This window comes from Macrobrachium rosenbergii, chromosome 13 (genome assembly GCF_040412425.1).
Source record: "Macrobrachium rosenbergii isolate ZJJX-2024 chromosome 13, ASM4041242v1, whole genome shotgun sequence".
Lineage (NCBI taxonomy): Eukaryota > Metazoa > Arthropoda > Malacostraca > Decapoda > Palaemonidae > Macrobrachium > Macrobrachium rosenbergii.
Genome location: NC_089753.1, coordinates 40,048,913 through 40,066,412, shown reverse-complemented (window position 1 = coordinate 40,066,412; position 17,500 = coordinate 40,048,913). Strand labels below are relative to the sequence as shown.

The following is a 17,500-nucleotide window of genomic DNA, read 5'->3' as shown; positions in this document are numbered from 1 at the left end:
AAAAATATAATATAATATATATATATATTTAAAGGACACATATATGCATTTCATAGCTTCAATGCTTTAAGATGTTATCGTGGAAGGTTTGGAGTCAGAGCGAACTAGGGCGAGAGATTTGATGTAAAATCTTTGTATTCAGCAAATAGTTTGATTCCTCAGCTCTCTGCGCGAGAAGCTCAGCAATGTTGGGGGTCAGGTGATCTCCGAAGCGTTATGTATATTCGTGAGTACGTGCGTTACTTTGAGCTAGATTATGCCAAAATCTGCCCTAAAAGTGAGTTTGATCGTTCATTAACGTGATCGAACTGCAGTTGTCCAGTCATAGCTTTGGAGTGGTTCCAGGCTTTGAAAATCGGCAGATAAGGTAGAGTCTCAAATCTTTGTTTTTATGGGAGAAAATTGAACTTGTAATTTTTACCATGACTTTCTGATCATTATGAACTTTTGAACTGGTGTGGGAGATTTAATATGAATATTCATACCTCTTTTATATTATTATTTTGTTGTGTTACGTTTGCCATAGCTTGGCTATGCATTTTACACTTTCCATTATTGTGTTTTGTATTTCATGTATTTTTGGGAGTTTTCTATCATGTTTAATTCTTTCGACAGATGTCTGTGGACTTGGGAGTTTGAGAAAAAGGACATGCAAATCATTTGCAATGTCAATCTCTTTATGTGGTAGACTGTTTTTTTTTTGACATGACTTTTAGTTATTGATTTGTGAGTATGTGTGATTTTGGGTATTTCCAGGCTATTAGCCATAATGAGACTTCTTTAATCTGAAGTGTTTTGCAGTTTAGAGTTTAGTTATCTGACTCGATAATTCATTTATTATGCATTTTAATTTTTGCTTTGTTTTATTCATTTCTTGTTGGGTTATTTGAATAATAAACCTATTTTTGTAGAAACGATTGTGTTTCTTTAAATAGTCCATTTAGTTGCTTCGAGAGAATGAGTGAGATTAGGGTGGATGAGCTTTGGCAAACGATGAGAGAGAGAGGGATTCGGGCGGAGAGAGAGAGAGAGAGAGAGAGAGAGGAAGAAAAATGCGAGTGTGATCATGGGTTGAACCTTCATACGTCTTTTTCCTGAAGTAGATCGCTAGGATTACGCTACGTACACTTCTAAAACAAGTGTTGATCTGTTCCCTGTAACATATATATATATATATATATATATATATATATATATATATATATATATATATATATATATATATATATATATATATATATATATACGTGTGTGTGTGTTTGTGTGTGGTGTGTATATATAATATTTATATTTATATATATATATATATATATATATATATATATATATATATATATATATATTTTTATATATATAAATATATATATATATATATATATATAATATATATATATATATATATATATATAATATATATATATATATATATATATATATATATATATATATATATATATATATATATATATATATATATATATATATATATATATATATATATATATATATGCAGCGCATAAATTTTTATGCAAGTTTTTCAGATTTTTGCATGCGTGTATAGTGTTATGAATATACTTATAACACTTACTTATAAGTCGTAGTTTTCTAAAAGAAAATCAAGCAAGCATGGAGCATATTTATATGGATGAAGCCAAGGAAAAAAAATTGTGGGAATATGAAATATAAAATGAGTTTGTGCACTAAATTTACTTTACGAATTGACGCCATGAATTCACTCCAAAAATAGAATGATCGATGGGAGGCGGAAGAGGCGAATAGGTAATTGTAAGATCAGATATGGGGAGAGAGATATAGGAAGACAGATATTGGAAGAGAGAAAGGGGACGATAGATGTGGGAAGAGGTATGTGGGAAGTGAGATATGGAAGATAGATATCGGAAGAGAGAAACTGGATGATAGATATGGGAAGAGAGATATAGTGGGCGAGAGATGGGATTATAGATATGGGAAGAGAGACATAGGAAGATAGATATTAGAAGAGAGAAATGGGATGATAGATATGGGAAGAAGGACGTAGGAAGATAGATATTAGAAGAGAGAAATGGGATGATAGATATGGGAAGCGAGAAATGTGAAGAGAAAGTCGATTTGGGAAGAGAGATATTGGAAGACAGATATGGGAAGGGAGAAGTGGGAAGAGAGTAATGGGAAGATATATATGGGAAGAGAGAAATGGGATGATAGATATGCGAAGAGAGAAATGTTTAGATAGATATAGGAAGAGAGAAATGGGAAGATGGATACAGGAAGAGAGATATGAGAAGAGATATATGGTAAGAGAGAAATGTTTAGATAGATATAGGAAGAGAGAAATGGGAAGATAGCTACAGGAGGAGAGAAATGGGAAGATAGATACAGGAAGAGAGATTTGGGAAGAGAAATGTTTAGATAGATAGAGGGAGAGAGAAATGGGAAGATAGGTATGGGAAGAGAGAAATAAGACGATATATATGAGAAGGGATACATGAGAAGCAAGAAATGGGAAGAGAGAAATGGTAAAACAGATATGGGAAGAGAGAAATGAGGAGATAGATATGGGAAGAGAGAAATGGGGTGATGAATATGGGAAGATAGGTATGGGAAGAGAGAAATGAGAAGATAGTTGTGGGAAGAGAGAAATGGAAAGGGAGACATGAGACGCGAGAAATGGTACGACAGAGATGCGAAGAGATAAATAGGAAGATAAAAATGGGAAGAGAGATGTTGGGAAAAGAGATACCTGCACAATTTATGTTATACATGTATATGATAGGGGAGTGGTAAATGAGTCAACCGGGAAGGCTGGTTTTAACCGGAGGTGGAATGAATTGAAATAATAAATAAATGAACAGTAAGTTAAAACACAGGAGGGAGAGACTTGTTGAATGGAAGGTGTAATGGAACCGAAGGGTTATCGGTGACACATATGCCACTTGTGCTGAATTATTATGCAAATAAAGAGGAAAGTGTATCAGGTATGATACAGATTCTTTTAACAAAATCAGGAAAATTATTAATGTATATATGTATACTTAAATATTTTATATACATATGTATGTATATATATATATATATATATATATATATATATATATATATATATATATATATATATATATATATATATATATATATATATATATATCTGTGTCTGTGTGCATGTGCTTGTGTGTCGATAAATAAAAATTAATGATCATATAGAGAGCCAAATTGGATTATGATTAAAATTACAACGACATGAAAGGTTTATAAATTTGCTTATGGCCATAAGTTAATGTTCGGTCTTATAATAACAATTAATAAGAAAACAAATAAAACCAAAAAAAATTCAATTTAGATATAAATAAAAACAAGTAGAGCCTCGATGGCTAGGTCGGTAGAGCAGCAGCCTCGGGCTTCATAGAGGTCTGTGGCGCGGGTTCAAATTCGCAGCCGACTGGTCAGAGAGGCGGACACTTTGCTGTCCATGTAGACACCCCGGGATTATGTATGTAATCAACCGATAGTTTTGCTGAAAGCAAATGGGTGTCACAGACTAATACACATACAAACAAAGCCACTCCAACATCTTCTAAAAACAACAGACACCTCACACGTCTCGAACTGTCGACCTAACCGCTCAACTCTCCTCTCGCTGCTGGGAGAAAGGGAGCTGGGGATTTGGTACGATACATGTACACATGCGTTACTGGGGTCTAATCGATGTCAGGCAGGGCAGCCGATCGAGGCTACGGTCTACCCCAACGCCAAATCTAAGTCCTTCAAAAGAAGGCATCGTGCTTACCCCATATAAAAAAATGGGAAAAAGCACGTTAAACGAAGATATTAATAAAAACAAATAAAAAATGCTCCGAAGTTTCTTCGGCGCAATCGATTTTTCTGTACAGTGTATAATGCTGTATGAAACTCTCAGCCATGGCCCATGAAACTTTCAGGCGCGGCCAGGTGGTGGCATGTGTTGTTGGCACCTATAACAGTGACAGACGCACGATCATGGCTAACTTGAACCTTAAGTAAAATAAAAACTACTGAGGCTAGAGGGCTGCAATTTGGTATGTTTGATGATTGGAGGGTGGATGATCAACATACCAATTTGCAGCCCTCTAGCCTCAGTACTTTTTAAGATGTGAGGGCGGACAGAAAAAGTTCGGACGGACAGACAAATAGCCATCTCAATAGTTTTCTTTTACAGGAAACTAAAATGATGGAATGAAGGGTAGAAGCAATTCAATCAGAGCAGTTCACCGATGCACGGGAGCACCTTTCGTAAACGAACCCAAAATGAAAATGAGATTTTACTCTGTTAGAATATCGATTAGAGAAATTGAAGGGAATGAAAGGATGAACTGAAGTGTGAGGAAAAAGTAGAGATGAGTTCGCATATAGATGAATTAAAGCCACCAGCCGGAAGTTTGGTCACTCAGATATGACCGTTTTTAATCTAGATAATTTACGTACATTTTTATCTATTTTTTTTTTTTTTTTTTTTTTTTTTTTTTTTAATTGATCTCATCTTTTTGTGTTTCCTGTTACCTTCTGTTACTTCTTACAAATGAACGTCATATTCTTTGGAAGCTCGAACTTCAAGTCAGTGGCCCCTTTTGGCCTGTTCCATATGAATAGGGTTCATGTTCTGAATAATAATGAGAAGAATAATAGTTATTATTCAAAATCTCCAGTAAATACTGTAGAATATGTCTAAAACTCCAATGTCTTACAAATCATTCTTTAAGAAAATGGGATGTAAAAATGTGAAGAAGTGAGAAAAAAGCGAATGATCACTAAATATAATGAAATAATAAGTGAAGTGAAACATGGGGGGTGGGGAGGGTGGTTAGTATGTATGAATTATTGAACGGAAAGATTTTAACAAGAAATGATTGACAGATATGTTTTCTAAGTATACCGACTGAAAGGTCTACAGCCTCAATTGCGAGGGACAAGAATAATGGAGGGATTAAAGGAATGTAAGAAAAATAGTCACGCGGTGCACTGTAGGCATAACTTGAAAGTTATTTGCTTTTGCTATACCTCCACTCATATTCTCTCTCTTTCCATCTTACTTTCTGCCATCTCCTGACAATTCCTTCAGCATTATTTTCCGACGGGGTTAGCGCCGTTAGTACGCCTCACGTGGTGCACTGTAGGCATTATTTAAGGTTCTGTGCGGCGTCCCTTCGGCCCCTAGCTGCATCCCTTTTCATTCCTTTTACCGTACATCCATTATATTCTCTCTCGCCCATCTAAATTTCCACCCTCTCCTAACAACTGTTTCAGCATTATTTTCAGCGCTGAATGATCTCATAGGTCCCAGTGCTTGATCTTTGGCGTAAATTTTATGTATCCCTTTCCATTCATATAAGAAAACAATAAATAAAGATGGACTGATTTCGATTCTAAGTACAGAACTGAATTTGACAGACCCAAAATTCGACGGAAATATTTCCAGGCAGAGTCAAAATCAGCTTATATCTTCCGTGACGACCTCCAGCCATAATTAGGACCTGCATCAAAGGGGAGAATTTTATTTCGCGATGAAATCAGTGTCTTGCACGGTTATTAGGTTTAGGCGCCTTGGAATTCTCTCTCTCTCTCTCTCTCTCTCTCTCTCTCTCTCTCTCTCTCTCTCTCTCTCTCTCAGACCGTTAACTGCTTAATGGTTGATTATTGGTTGGTATACGTCATCGAACATTTTATGTTATCAGTTGTATATCATTTGTATTAACTATATTGCTGTTAATGCTATACTTCCATATTAAGTATTACCCTATAAATAAGCAATAAAGGAACACAGTACCTGCCTACAAACATTATAAATACTCACACACACACACACACACACACACACACACATTCAAGTCAGAAGCGCTGGGTTCGATCCTCGCCAAAGGCGGACAGATTCAGCCACGATTTGTTGATACCCAACGTTCCCATGTTGACTCTTGTAATGATTCGAGTACTCGTAAGTTAGTCGACTTTGATGGGTCGTAGAGTGTTGATGAAATAGGGCGTGGGGCAAGCAGTCTCATCCCAGGAAAATTGCACCATGGGTGTAAAATGTATAATAGAATATATATATATATATATATATATATATATATATATATATATATATATATATATATATATATATATATATATATATACATACATATATATATATCTATATATCTATATATAACGTGAATATATGTATATTTGTGTGCACACACACACACACACACACACACATATATATATATATATATATATATATATATATATATATATATATATATATATATATATATATATATATATATATATATATATGTATATATATATATATATATATATATATATATATATATATATATATATATCTATCTCAGACATGCATGCATACATACATACATTCATATATATATATAGATATATATATATATATATATATATATATATATATATATATATATATATATATATATATATATATATTACTAAAGGACCTCATTCAAACTGGATGGTATCTAATGGAGTATTTATTCAGCTTCCAGCATGGCTCTGCCTCCGTACGTTCTTTTAAAACTACTGAACCAATCCATCTTGAGGTCAGGAGTTTTAAAAGAACGTTTGGAGGCAGAGCCATGCTGGAAGCTGAATAAATACTCCATTAGATACCATCCACTTTGAATGAGGTCCTTTTAGTAATTCTAGTAATACACAGAACAATTGTGTATGTGATAAAGTTAATTATATACATATATATATATGTATATATATATATATATATATATATATATATATATATATATATATATATATATATATATATACATATATATATATATATATATATATATATATATATATATATATATATATATATATATATATATATATATATATATATATATATGTGTGTGTGTGCGTGTGCGCGTGTGTGCGCGCACTTATTAAGGGAGACACGTGCGGTAGTTTTTCAACCAGCCAGTGTAACTTTGTCTACCATAATGGAGGAGAGATCAAAAGCATTTTGAACCGCGGGATAACAGTAGTTCTTTATCCAGAAACAGAAATCCTTTTAATCCAAAAAACACTTCCACTGATTAATTTCATTTAATTCCATGTAATTTTATGATTAGTTTTCTGTAAAAGAAAACTATTGAGATGGCTTTGTCTGTCCGTCCGCACTTTTTCTGTCCGCCCTCAGATCTTAAAAACTACTGAAGCTAGAGGCCTGCAAATTGGTATGTTGATCACCCACCCTCCAATCTTTAAACATAGCAAATTGCAGCCTTATAGCCTTAGTAGTTTTCATTTTATTGAAGGTTAAATTTAGCCATACTCATGTCTCTGGCAACGATATGGGATAGGCCACCACCGGGCCGTGATTAAAGTTTCATGGGCCGCGGCTCCTACAGCATTATACCGAGACCACCGAAAGTTAGATCTGTTTTGGGTGGCCTTGATTATACGCTGTAGCGGCTGTACAGAAAACTCGATTGCGCCGAAGAAACTTCGGCGCATTTTTGACTTGTTATTTGGGTTTAGTAGCTGTCTTTAGCTCAAATCCTTTGAATCATTTCCACTTCAACGACGCTCATTTCTTTTGCCTATTTCGTGTTTTGTCATTTCCCCTTCACTCTCTTTCGTCTTTTCATTTCATTTTGTTCACTTCATGTTTCTCAATCGTTCTTCTTTCATATCACGCCTACACGTCACTAATTCCTTCTTTCAGCTCTATTTGCATGGGGTGGGGAAGAGAGAGAGAGAGAGAGAGAGAGAGAGAGAGAGAGAGAAATTCACTCATCTTTCAGTTATATAAGCGTTGGTTCTGCAAAGTAAACGAGAGAGAGAGAGAGAGAGAGAGAGAGAGAGAGAGAGAGAGAGAGAGAGAGAGAGAGATACCCTATCCCTTTTAGCAAATTACTCTTATTTTAATGCTGTGCTATTCATTCAGTTGCCTGTATTAGGGTTATCAATATTCTTCCCATTTTGAACTTTCGGTGTCATTATGAGACCAGACCGAGTTATCCCAATCTTTGACAATTTCTCGCGGCATTTGCACTTTAGAATTCATCACTAGAGTATAATCCCGTAGGGGGGTGGCGGGGTAGTGCCATCAGTACATCCATTGCGGTGCACTGGATGCATTGTTTAAGGTTCTTTGCACCGTGCCTTCGGCCCCTTTCCTTCCTATTACTGCACCTCCTTTCATATTCTCTTCCTTCCAGCTTACTTTCCACCCTCTCCTAACAAATTATTCATAGTGCAACTGCGAGGTTTTCCTGCCGTTACACCTTTCAAACCTTTTATGCCAATATCCGTTTCAGCGCTGAATGACCTCATTGGTCCCAGTGCTTGGCCTTTGGCCTAAATTCTACATTCAATTCAATTCATCACCAGATTATATTTAATTAAAATTCGTTTCTCCCTTATTAAATGAGATTACTTATTGTTACTGATTAAAGTCCAAGATTTGGCTGACTGAATGAATCTGAAAATTTGTACTTCTAGTGAAATCTAAAATAATTATTTTTTTTATATTTGGTAAATTTAAAGGAGATGCCGCACGGGGATATCCTTTATTATTATATAATTTTATGGCTGAGCAATATAGAAAAGTTATATGAAGCAGTAAAGGTGAGATCATCTGAGAAACTTACCGAGATAATGAGAAATTTGGCGTCTTATGGTAAGCAACATGGCGGAAGCTCCGCGGGGCACCGTGTTTAGTGCCAGCCCCCGGGGGGGCTGGAAGTAAAAATATATCGAAATATCGCGGATTTCTAAAATAATCTCGGTAAATTTCTCAAATTATCTCACCTGTACTGCATTATACCTACCATTTTCTACGTTGTTTAGACGAAGAATTATATTAAAAACTACATACTGTGCGGCCGTCTCCATATATATATATATATATATATATATATATATATATATATATATATATATATATATATATATATATATATATATATATATATATATTTTTTTTTTTTTTTGCCTGCATGCTTTTGCCCGCTGTACGCTTATAAAACCCACACCATGATCGTATTTTTTAAAAATATTTTTGGTCCTCTGATGAAACTGAAACAAGCAAACCTTCATCGTTAAGTTTCCCATGCATTGAGGTCGGTCCTTCGATAAAACAAAAACAAAAACAAAAACAAAAAAAAAATTAAAAGAGAAACACCTGAGTCTCTCGGAACAACTCATTCATCATTCTCACCCAACAGAAACTTATTTTCCGAATCGAATTACAGTGGTAATGAAAAAAAAAAAAAATGAGATAGTCGCCCCTCATAGAAAACGAAAAAAAAATTCCGAAAAAGAAAACGAAGGATTCGTTGGTTATCAACTCAACAAAAACAAGATGAATGATTAAGACAGCTTAAAGTCTTCATGAATAAACTCCACCACCCCCCCAGTCCCTAATACCCCTTCCCTCCTTCCCCCACATCCCCAGGCCCGTTCCCAGAATCCCATTCCAATACTCCCTGCTGAGAAGTTAATGGCATATGGCGGGGGGGTGGGTGGGTGGGTCACAGTCTTCGTTGTTTCTGAATTTTAGATGAGATTAGCAGCATAAAGGTTTTATTATTTTAACTATTTCTTTTATTATTAAAAGTGAGTTTTAACCTCATTTATTCCTTATCATAGATTTGATAAATTCTCCTTTGTACTATTCCATTTTTTGTAACATTCCATTTTTTTTTTTTTTGTGATATATTTTTAACCCTTGGGATATCTGAAAAGTTTCCATCTGCTTCAGGCCACTTTGAAAAGCGTTTAGGATATCTTGCACATATTGTGGCTTGCGGTCATTCTCTCTCTCTCTCTCTCTCTCTCTCTCTCTCTCTCTCTCTCTCTCTCTCCCCTTGACTTTATAGCAAGCAGAACAGGATGCAGTATGCAGTAAATTCGTGACGGTGCTTGAGAAATAAGTACCTTTTAATGGTAGTTGTCTCATAATTTATATGTACTCAACCAAGGACATACCAACTATTTATTTTTATTTATATGACCCTGACTCATTTTAAACTCTCTCTCTCTCTCTCTCTCTCTCTCTCTCTCTCTCTCTCTCTCTCTCTCTGAGATGCAGACTCAGTGATGCCTAGCTCCGCAGATAAAAAAAAAAAACAGTCCCATGTACTAAACGTGTTCCGAACTTGTTGCTGCATATCGTAGGTACTCGGCCTCATTCCCACCAAACGTGTTCTCTCCGCTGGACATTCCAGTTCCCAGGAAAAACAATTCCCATGAAGCGAATTAAAAAAAAAAACCACACGTGAGTCCGGAAGGGATTCTAAAAATAAAAATGCCGGAGGCTAAGTGACTCTTGCTACGACATGTGACAGTGCTGAGGAAATCAAAGCGCTGGAAGGGATTACCTTTGTAAGAAAAATGGAAGAATATCGTTCTGGAGGAGTCATATCTCACGAGATATATATATACCGTATATGGAATTGGTATTACTTATTTTTTTATCGAAATTATTCTGTTCTAGATCTGATTTGATCCCTGAAATGATTCTGTTCTAGGGCTGATTTGTTCCCTGAAATGATTTTATTCTCAAGCTGATTCTATCCTTGAAATGATTTCTGTCCTCGAACCGGTTCTATTCTCGAACTGATGCTATCCACGAACTGATTTGATTCTGGAATTGATTCTATCCTGGAGCTGATTCTATTCTCGAACTGATGCTATCCACGAACTGATTTGATTCTGGAATTGATTCTATCCTGGAACTGATTCTGTTCTCGAACTGATGCTGTCCACGAACTGATTTGATTCTGAAATTGATTCTATCCTGGAACTGATTCTGTTCTCGAACTGATGCTGTCCACGAACTGATTTGATTCTGGAATTGATTCTATCCTGGAGCTGATTCTATTCTCGAACTGATGCTATCCACGAACTGATTTGATTCTGGAATTGATTCTATCCTGGAACTGATTCTGTTCTCGAAATGATGCTGTCCACGAACTGATTTGATTCTGGAATTGATTCTGTCCTGGAACTGATTCTGTTCTTGAACTGATGCTGTCCACGAACTGGTTTGATTCTGGAATTGATTGTATCCTGGAACTGATTCTGTTTTCGAACTGATGCTGTCCACGAACTGATTTGATTCTGGAATTGATTCTATCCTGGAACTGATTCTGTTTTCGAACTGATGCTATCCACGAACTGGTTTGATTCTGGAATTGATTCTATCCTGGAACTGATTCTGTTCTCGAACTGATGCTGTCCACGAACTGATTTGATTCTGGAATTGATTGTATCCTGGAACTGATTCTGTTCTCGAACTGATGCTGTCCACGAACTGATTTGATTCTGGAATTGATTGTATCCTGGAACTGATTCTGTTCTCGAACTGATGCTGTCCACGAACTGATTTTCTTCTGGGATTGATTCTATCCAGGAACTGATTCTGTTCTCGAACCGATTATATTTTCGAGCTGTTTCTATCCTCGTAATGATTCTGTTCTCAAACTGCTTTTATTCTCGAACAGATTCTATTCTCGAGCTGATTTTATTCTCGGACTGATTCTGTCCTCGAACTGATCATATTTTCAAGCTGATTCTATCCCTGAAATGATTCTATTCTCGAACCTATTCTTTCGAACTGATTCTATTCTCGAGCTGACTCTGTCCTCGAACTGATTCTGTTCTGGCGCTGACTCTGTCCTCGAATTGATTCTGATCTCAAACTGATTCTTCTCTCAAACTGATTATATTCTCAAACTGATTCTTCTCTCTAACTGATTTTATTCCCGAACTGATTCTACTCTCGAGCTGACTCTGTCCTCGAACTGATTGTGTTCTCAAACTGATTCTTGTCTCTAACTGATTCTATTCCCGAACCGATTCTTTCGAACTGACTCTATCCTCGATCTGGTTTTATTCTCGAACTGATTCTTTTCTCTAACTGATTCTATTCTCGAACCGATTCTTTTGAACTGATTCTGTTCTCGAGCTGACTCTTCCTCGAACTGATTCTGTTCTGAAACTGATTCTTCTCTCTAACTGATTCTGTTCCCGAACCGATTCTTCCGAAGTGAATCTTTACTAGAGCTGATTCCATCCTCGAACTGTTTCTAGCCGATGCTGCAATGCTGCACCTTCTTCGTCCTGACAGAAACTCTCAGCTACGGCCTAGCAGCGCTCAGTTGCTCCCCAGATGCGGTCAGGTGAAGGTGTGTCGGCAAGGCCTCCGGAGTTGGACTCGACGTTGCCAGACATACGATCCTTGGCTAACCTTAACCCTAAATAAAATAAAAAGTACTGATACTAGAGGGCTGCAATTTGGTAAGTTTGATGATTGGAGGGTGGATGATCAACATACCAATTTTCAGCCCTCTAGCGTCAGTAGTTTTTTAAGATATGACGGCAGACAGAAAAGTGCTGACGGACAGACAAAGCCATCTCAATAGTTTTCTTTTACAGAAAACTAAAAATGCAAAATAAATATTGATTATAATCAATTTAAGATTCTGTCGAGGGTTCGTGTTCTCCACAGCAGCTGGCAATCCTCTAGTCTCTTTGTATAAAACAGGTTGTCCCGAAGTTAAACAATCAAACTGCCTCCACCCCACTTTTCTTAGCATGGGTTTGCCCTGGACTTCTGACTTTTCTCTGTGTCACTCGTATTAGTTCTCTCCACTTGGATGATAATACCTTTCTCGTCTGAGATACTATGGCCATGTAGTAAGAAGAGAGGAGGTGGAACCAATCAAGAGAGCTAAGAACATGCCAGTGATGGGGAGGAGGAGTGTGGGGCGTCAGTGGATCAGATGGATAGACGTGGTGAGGAGGGATATGGGTGAGGTGGGAGGGGGGGAGGAAGATGCAAGGAATAGAAATAGATGGAGAAAGTTGACTCGAGCAGCCGACCCTGCTATGCAGTGGGACTAATAAGGTCGAAAGAAGAAGTTAATACCTTTCTCATGACATTTTAAACTGAACGTTTTGTAATTGCTTTTAACATGCTATTATTTAGTCCGAGTCTTTTATAATGTTTTAATGTGTATATATATTTTTACAACTTTAATAATGAGGCTTGGCCTTGAAACGTAAGCAGTAAAGCTATGCAAATGCCTGAGATGTCTTCCTCCAATTCCTTATGGTTATATTTGGGATGTTGATTGCCACCATCTATACAGTAAGATTGTGAAACCAGGGATTTCACAAACTCCCTGAAATTTGCAGGGAATTCGTGAGATTTCACAAAATCCCTGAAATTTGCAGGGAATTCGTGAGATCACCAATTCATTTAAGCACATTTGATCTCGGAGGGGCTAGTGCTAAACACTGTGAAACATATTTGATACCCGAGGGGCTAGTAGCCTACTATACATGACGAAACACATTTGATTCCCGAGGGGCTAGTACTAAGCACGGTGAAACAGTGCAGATGAATCACTGTTTCGCCGTGTTTAGTACTAGCTCCTCGGGGATCAAATGTCCCAAAGTGAATTGGTGATCTCACGAATTCCCTGGAAATTTCACGAAATCACTGGTTTCACAGTCTTACTGTAACGTGTAACGTGTATATATATATATATATATATATATATATATATATATATATATATATATATATATATATATATATATATGATAATGAGTTTTATACTGCCAGTTTTTTCTTTCAAAAAGTGAGCGAACAAAGCCGCCGTAACATCTTATTCAGATCGAACAGATTCAGAAGAGATAAGAACTAATAATGCCGTTTGATCATTCTTGAAATAGAAATAGGAAATTTCTAAAATAAGGTTTCACATGAAATATCCTCATAAAACATATTCAGTTAAGGACTTAATAATGTTTCTAATCTGGTCTTGCACTGGAATACCAGAGTAATGGGTCTTCATCTGTAATCACTGAGTTCCCAGATGAATAATCTTTTAAGTCTTTTTAAAGAGCATATGATTGACTGATCGACTAAGTGACTGATTATTTGACTGATTCTCATTCGTTCTTTTGTTCTGCGACAACGGTGATGACATTCTGTTGATATTTAACCGATTAATTTTAAACATTCGCTGGTTGTACTTTTAAAGGCAATGTTTTTTTTTTTAGTTTTCCGTCCGCACTTTTTCTGTCCGTCCTCAGATCTTAAACACTACTGAGGCTAGAGGGCTGCAAATTGGTATGTTGATCATGCACCCTCCAATCATCAAACATACGAAATTGCAGCCCTCTAGCCTGAGTAGTTTTTCTTTTATTTAAGGTTAAAGTTAGCCGTAATAGTGCATCTGGTAACGCTATAGAACAGGTCACCACCGGGCCTTGGCTGAAGGCTTCATGGACCATGGCTCACACAGCATTATACACTGTACAGAAAACTCGATCGCGCCGATGAACCTTCGACGCAATTTTAGCTTATTTAATATCTTTCTGATATGGAACAATAAGCATTCTGTGTTGGGAGTGCTTTACACATCACATGCTGAAAAGTAATATTCATATATCAAAGAGTCCTGCTACTGTCATTAGAATGTTCACGTAGATTTTCAGGTTTGTTTGTGCGCTCGCTCAAATAATTCTGCAACGTTTTCCAAACTATTTCGGACGACAGACTAAAAAAAATGCTATCTGGCAACTTTATCGTAAAGGCGTGATGCCAGCTCACAAAATCATTTTTATGGTCGGCGTATTTGAGGAATTCCCCGCCTGTTCTTTCTTTCAACTGTGTGTTTCGTTTTACATTTTCTAAGCCGTATTTTTCGTTTTACATTGATGTTTTAGCAATACCTTACAGAATTCAAAGATGCTGCTATTATACGAGTATTCCTAAGGTTATCAGCATTTATAAAAATTACTACTTTCATCGGTGACATTTGTAAACATAGGTCTTGAAAAGTATACGGTAAGCCACTGAAACAATTGAAGTATTTACTCTGCACATTTTTGAAAAATCTAATCTTATTCATCTGGTATATTTAGGTTAAATATTTAGGTTTTTGAAAAATCTGATCTTATTTCTCTGGTATATTTAGGTTAAATAAACACCAGATTCAGCATTAATATATATAATTTCAATTGTGCAAAATAAAGAACTTTACTTATATAAGGCCTAAGTTAGATAACCAGTCCTACAAATCTCTCTCTCTCTCTCTCTCTCTCTCTCTCTCTCTCTCTCTCTCTCTCTCTCTCTCTCTCGTATTTGCTTGTAGGTGGTTTGTGCATCAACTAGAAGTTTATTTTGTTTTCCGATAGTAACCACAGTTCTTAAGGGATATAAGCGAGCCTTATCAATAATCCCCAGATCTCGGATAACCGTAGACCTAGTGCAACGGGTATCGGTCTATGCCAGACATTCAATACTTCATCTTTCTCTCCTCCGTCGTATTCTTATACATGCGCTTGCTCTGCTGACATTAAGCTGCCGAGCAGTGTCGCTTATGGAAACATAAGCCTTATGCAGGTGCGTGATCGATGACCTTAGACGTGAGGTGGAGTGAGCCCGACTGTTATCCAGCTTATCTGCTCTCCAGTCAGTTGACTTTTCCCGCCCGCGTGTGACGTCATAGGTAAGAGGCGAGGCTAGGTGGTGATTTTTTCGCTATTTTATGTGCTTGTTTTAGAAGTCGTTATGAGAGAGATGGTTTTCATTCCTTTTTACGTAATCTCGACAAAAATGACTGACTTTTAGTTTTCTGTAAAAGAAAACTATTGTGCCGGCTTTTTTGTACGTTCGCACTTTTTCTGTCCGCCCACAGATCTTAAAAACTAATGAGGCTAGAGGGCTGCAAATTGGTATGTTGATCATCCACCCTCCAATCATCAAGTATACGAAATTGCAGCCCTTTAGCCTCAGTAGTTTTTATTTTATTTAAGGTTAAGGTTAGCCGGACATCGTGCGTCTGGCACCGCTAATCGCCAGCCGTCGAAGCATCTTCACTTGACTGCTCTGGGGAGCAACTGAGCATTGCCCGGTTGTGGTTGATAGTTCCATGCTGCAGCACATCGAGTTTCATATAGTATTATATACTGTATAGAAAACTCGACTGAGCCGAAGAAACTTCGGGGCATTTTTTTCTTGTGTATAGTAGTAATCATACATAATTTCCGGATTTAAACTTTAGTTTCCTACTTGACTCTTCTTCCTAGCGATCTCAAGTGAATTTTTCAAAATGATTCCTACACTTTTTGAAACAGAATTCTTTTAACCAATCTTTTTTTCAGATGAGTTCGTACACATTTAAAAAAGAATTTTGTAGCCATTCTTCAGTCTATACATGATATTCGTATGATTTATCAATGATATATTCTAACGAGAAACCCCATTTTTATTTGTGTGATAATACCCGCAGCAGATTGCTTAGTAAAGGAAATGTCCTGGAATAAGTGCATGATGATCCAAAATTAATTATCAAGAAATTATCTCTGTGAAATATATCTCAGACTCATTTTATATCCCAGATTAGTAATTTCCCCTTAGGTATTAAATCTTGACAAAGTCAGTTATCAAATACGAATTGTGTGGAATATATATATATATATATATATATATATATATATATATATATATATATATATATATATATATATATATATATATATACATACACACACATTACTAAAAGGACCTCATTCAAACTGGATGGTCTCTAATGGAGTATTTGTTCAGACAAAAAAAGTTACAAGCTTTCTTGGACAAACAGTCCTCATTATCAAGTATCCATACATATATATGTGTGTGTGTATGTATTACACACTTATGTGTATATATATATATATATATATATATATATATATATATATATATATATATATATATATATATAGATATATATATATAATTGTATATATGCATATACTGTATATATATTATATATATATGTGTGTGTGTGTGCGCCTGTGTATGCTTTGTGATACAGACTTTCCAAACCCATTGTTGTTGAATAATGGCGCGCATGTGTTATCTGTTATTTTTAAGGGCACGCTCTTCCAATCTCCTGTGCCCTGTTGATGACCGTGATTTCATCGCTGAAACAGATGTCGGCAAAGGAATCAGTCATTAGAATAACGGTTGCAGCGTTTGTCTTTTCATTTTAAAACATCAAGCACAAACATTAGGAAAGGTGCCGGAAATTGGAAATTGCTGACAGAGTAACTGATATATACATATATATATATATATATATATATATATATATATATATATATATATATATATATATATATATATATATGTATATATATTTATATTTATGTGCATAAATTTCTTACTCGTTCTCATATGTTCATTAGTTCCATTTATATATATATATATATATATATATATATATATATATATATATATATATAAAAATTAGATTTTACTTTTATAAGCAAATGGACGCACACATTCACATGTACACACACACAAAACATATATATATATATTTATATATATATATATATATATATATATATATATATATATATATATATATATATATATATATATATATATAAAGAAGTTCCTGAATTCATATGATCGATAATAAAATCCTTTATT

General features: G+C 35.6%; 1 long non-coding RNA gene across 1 annotated transcript in view; it reads left to right on the top strand.

Moving 5' to 3' along the window:
* Positions 1-17,500, top strand: part of LOC136844676 (uncharacterized) — a 182,716-nt gene that overhangs the window by 119,614 nt on the left and 45,602 nt on the right. The window lies entirely within an intron of this gene.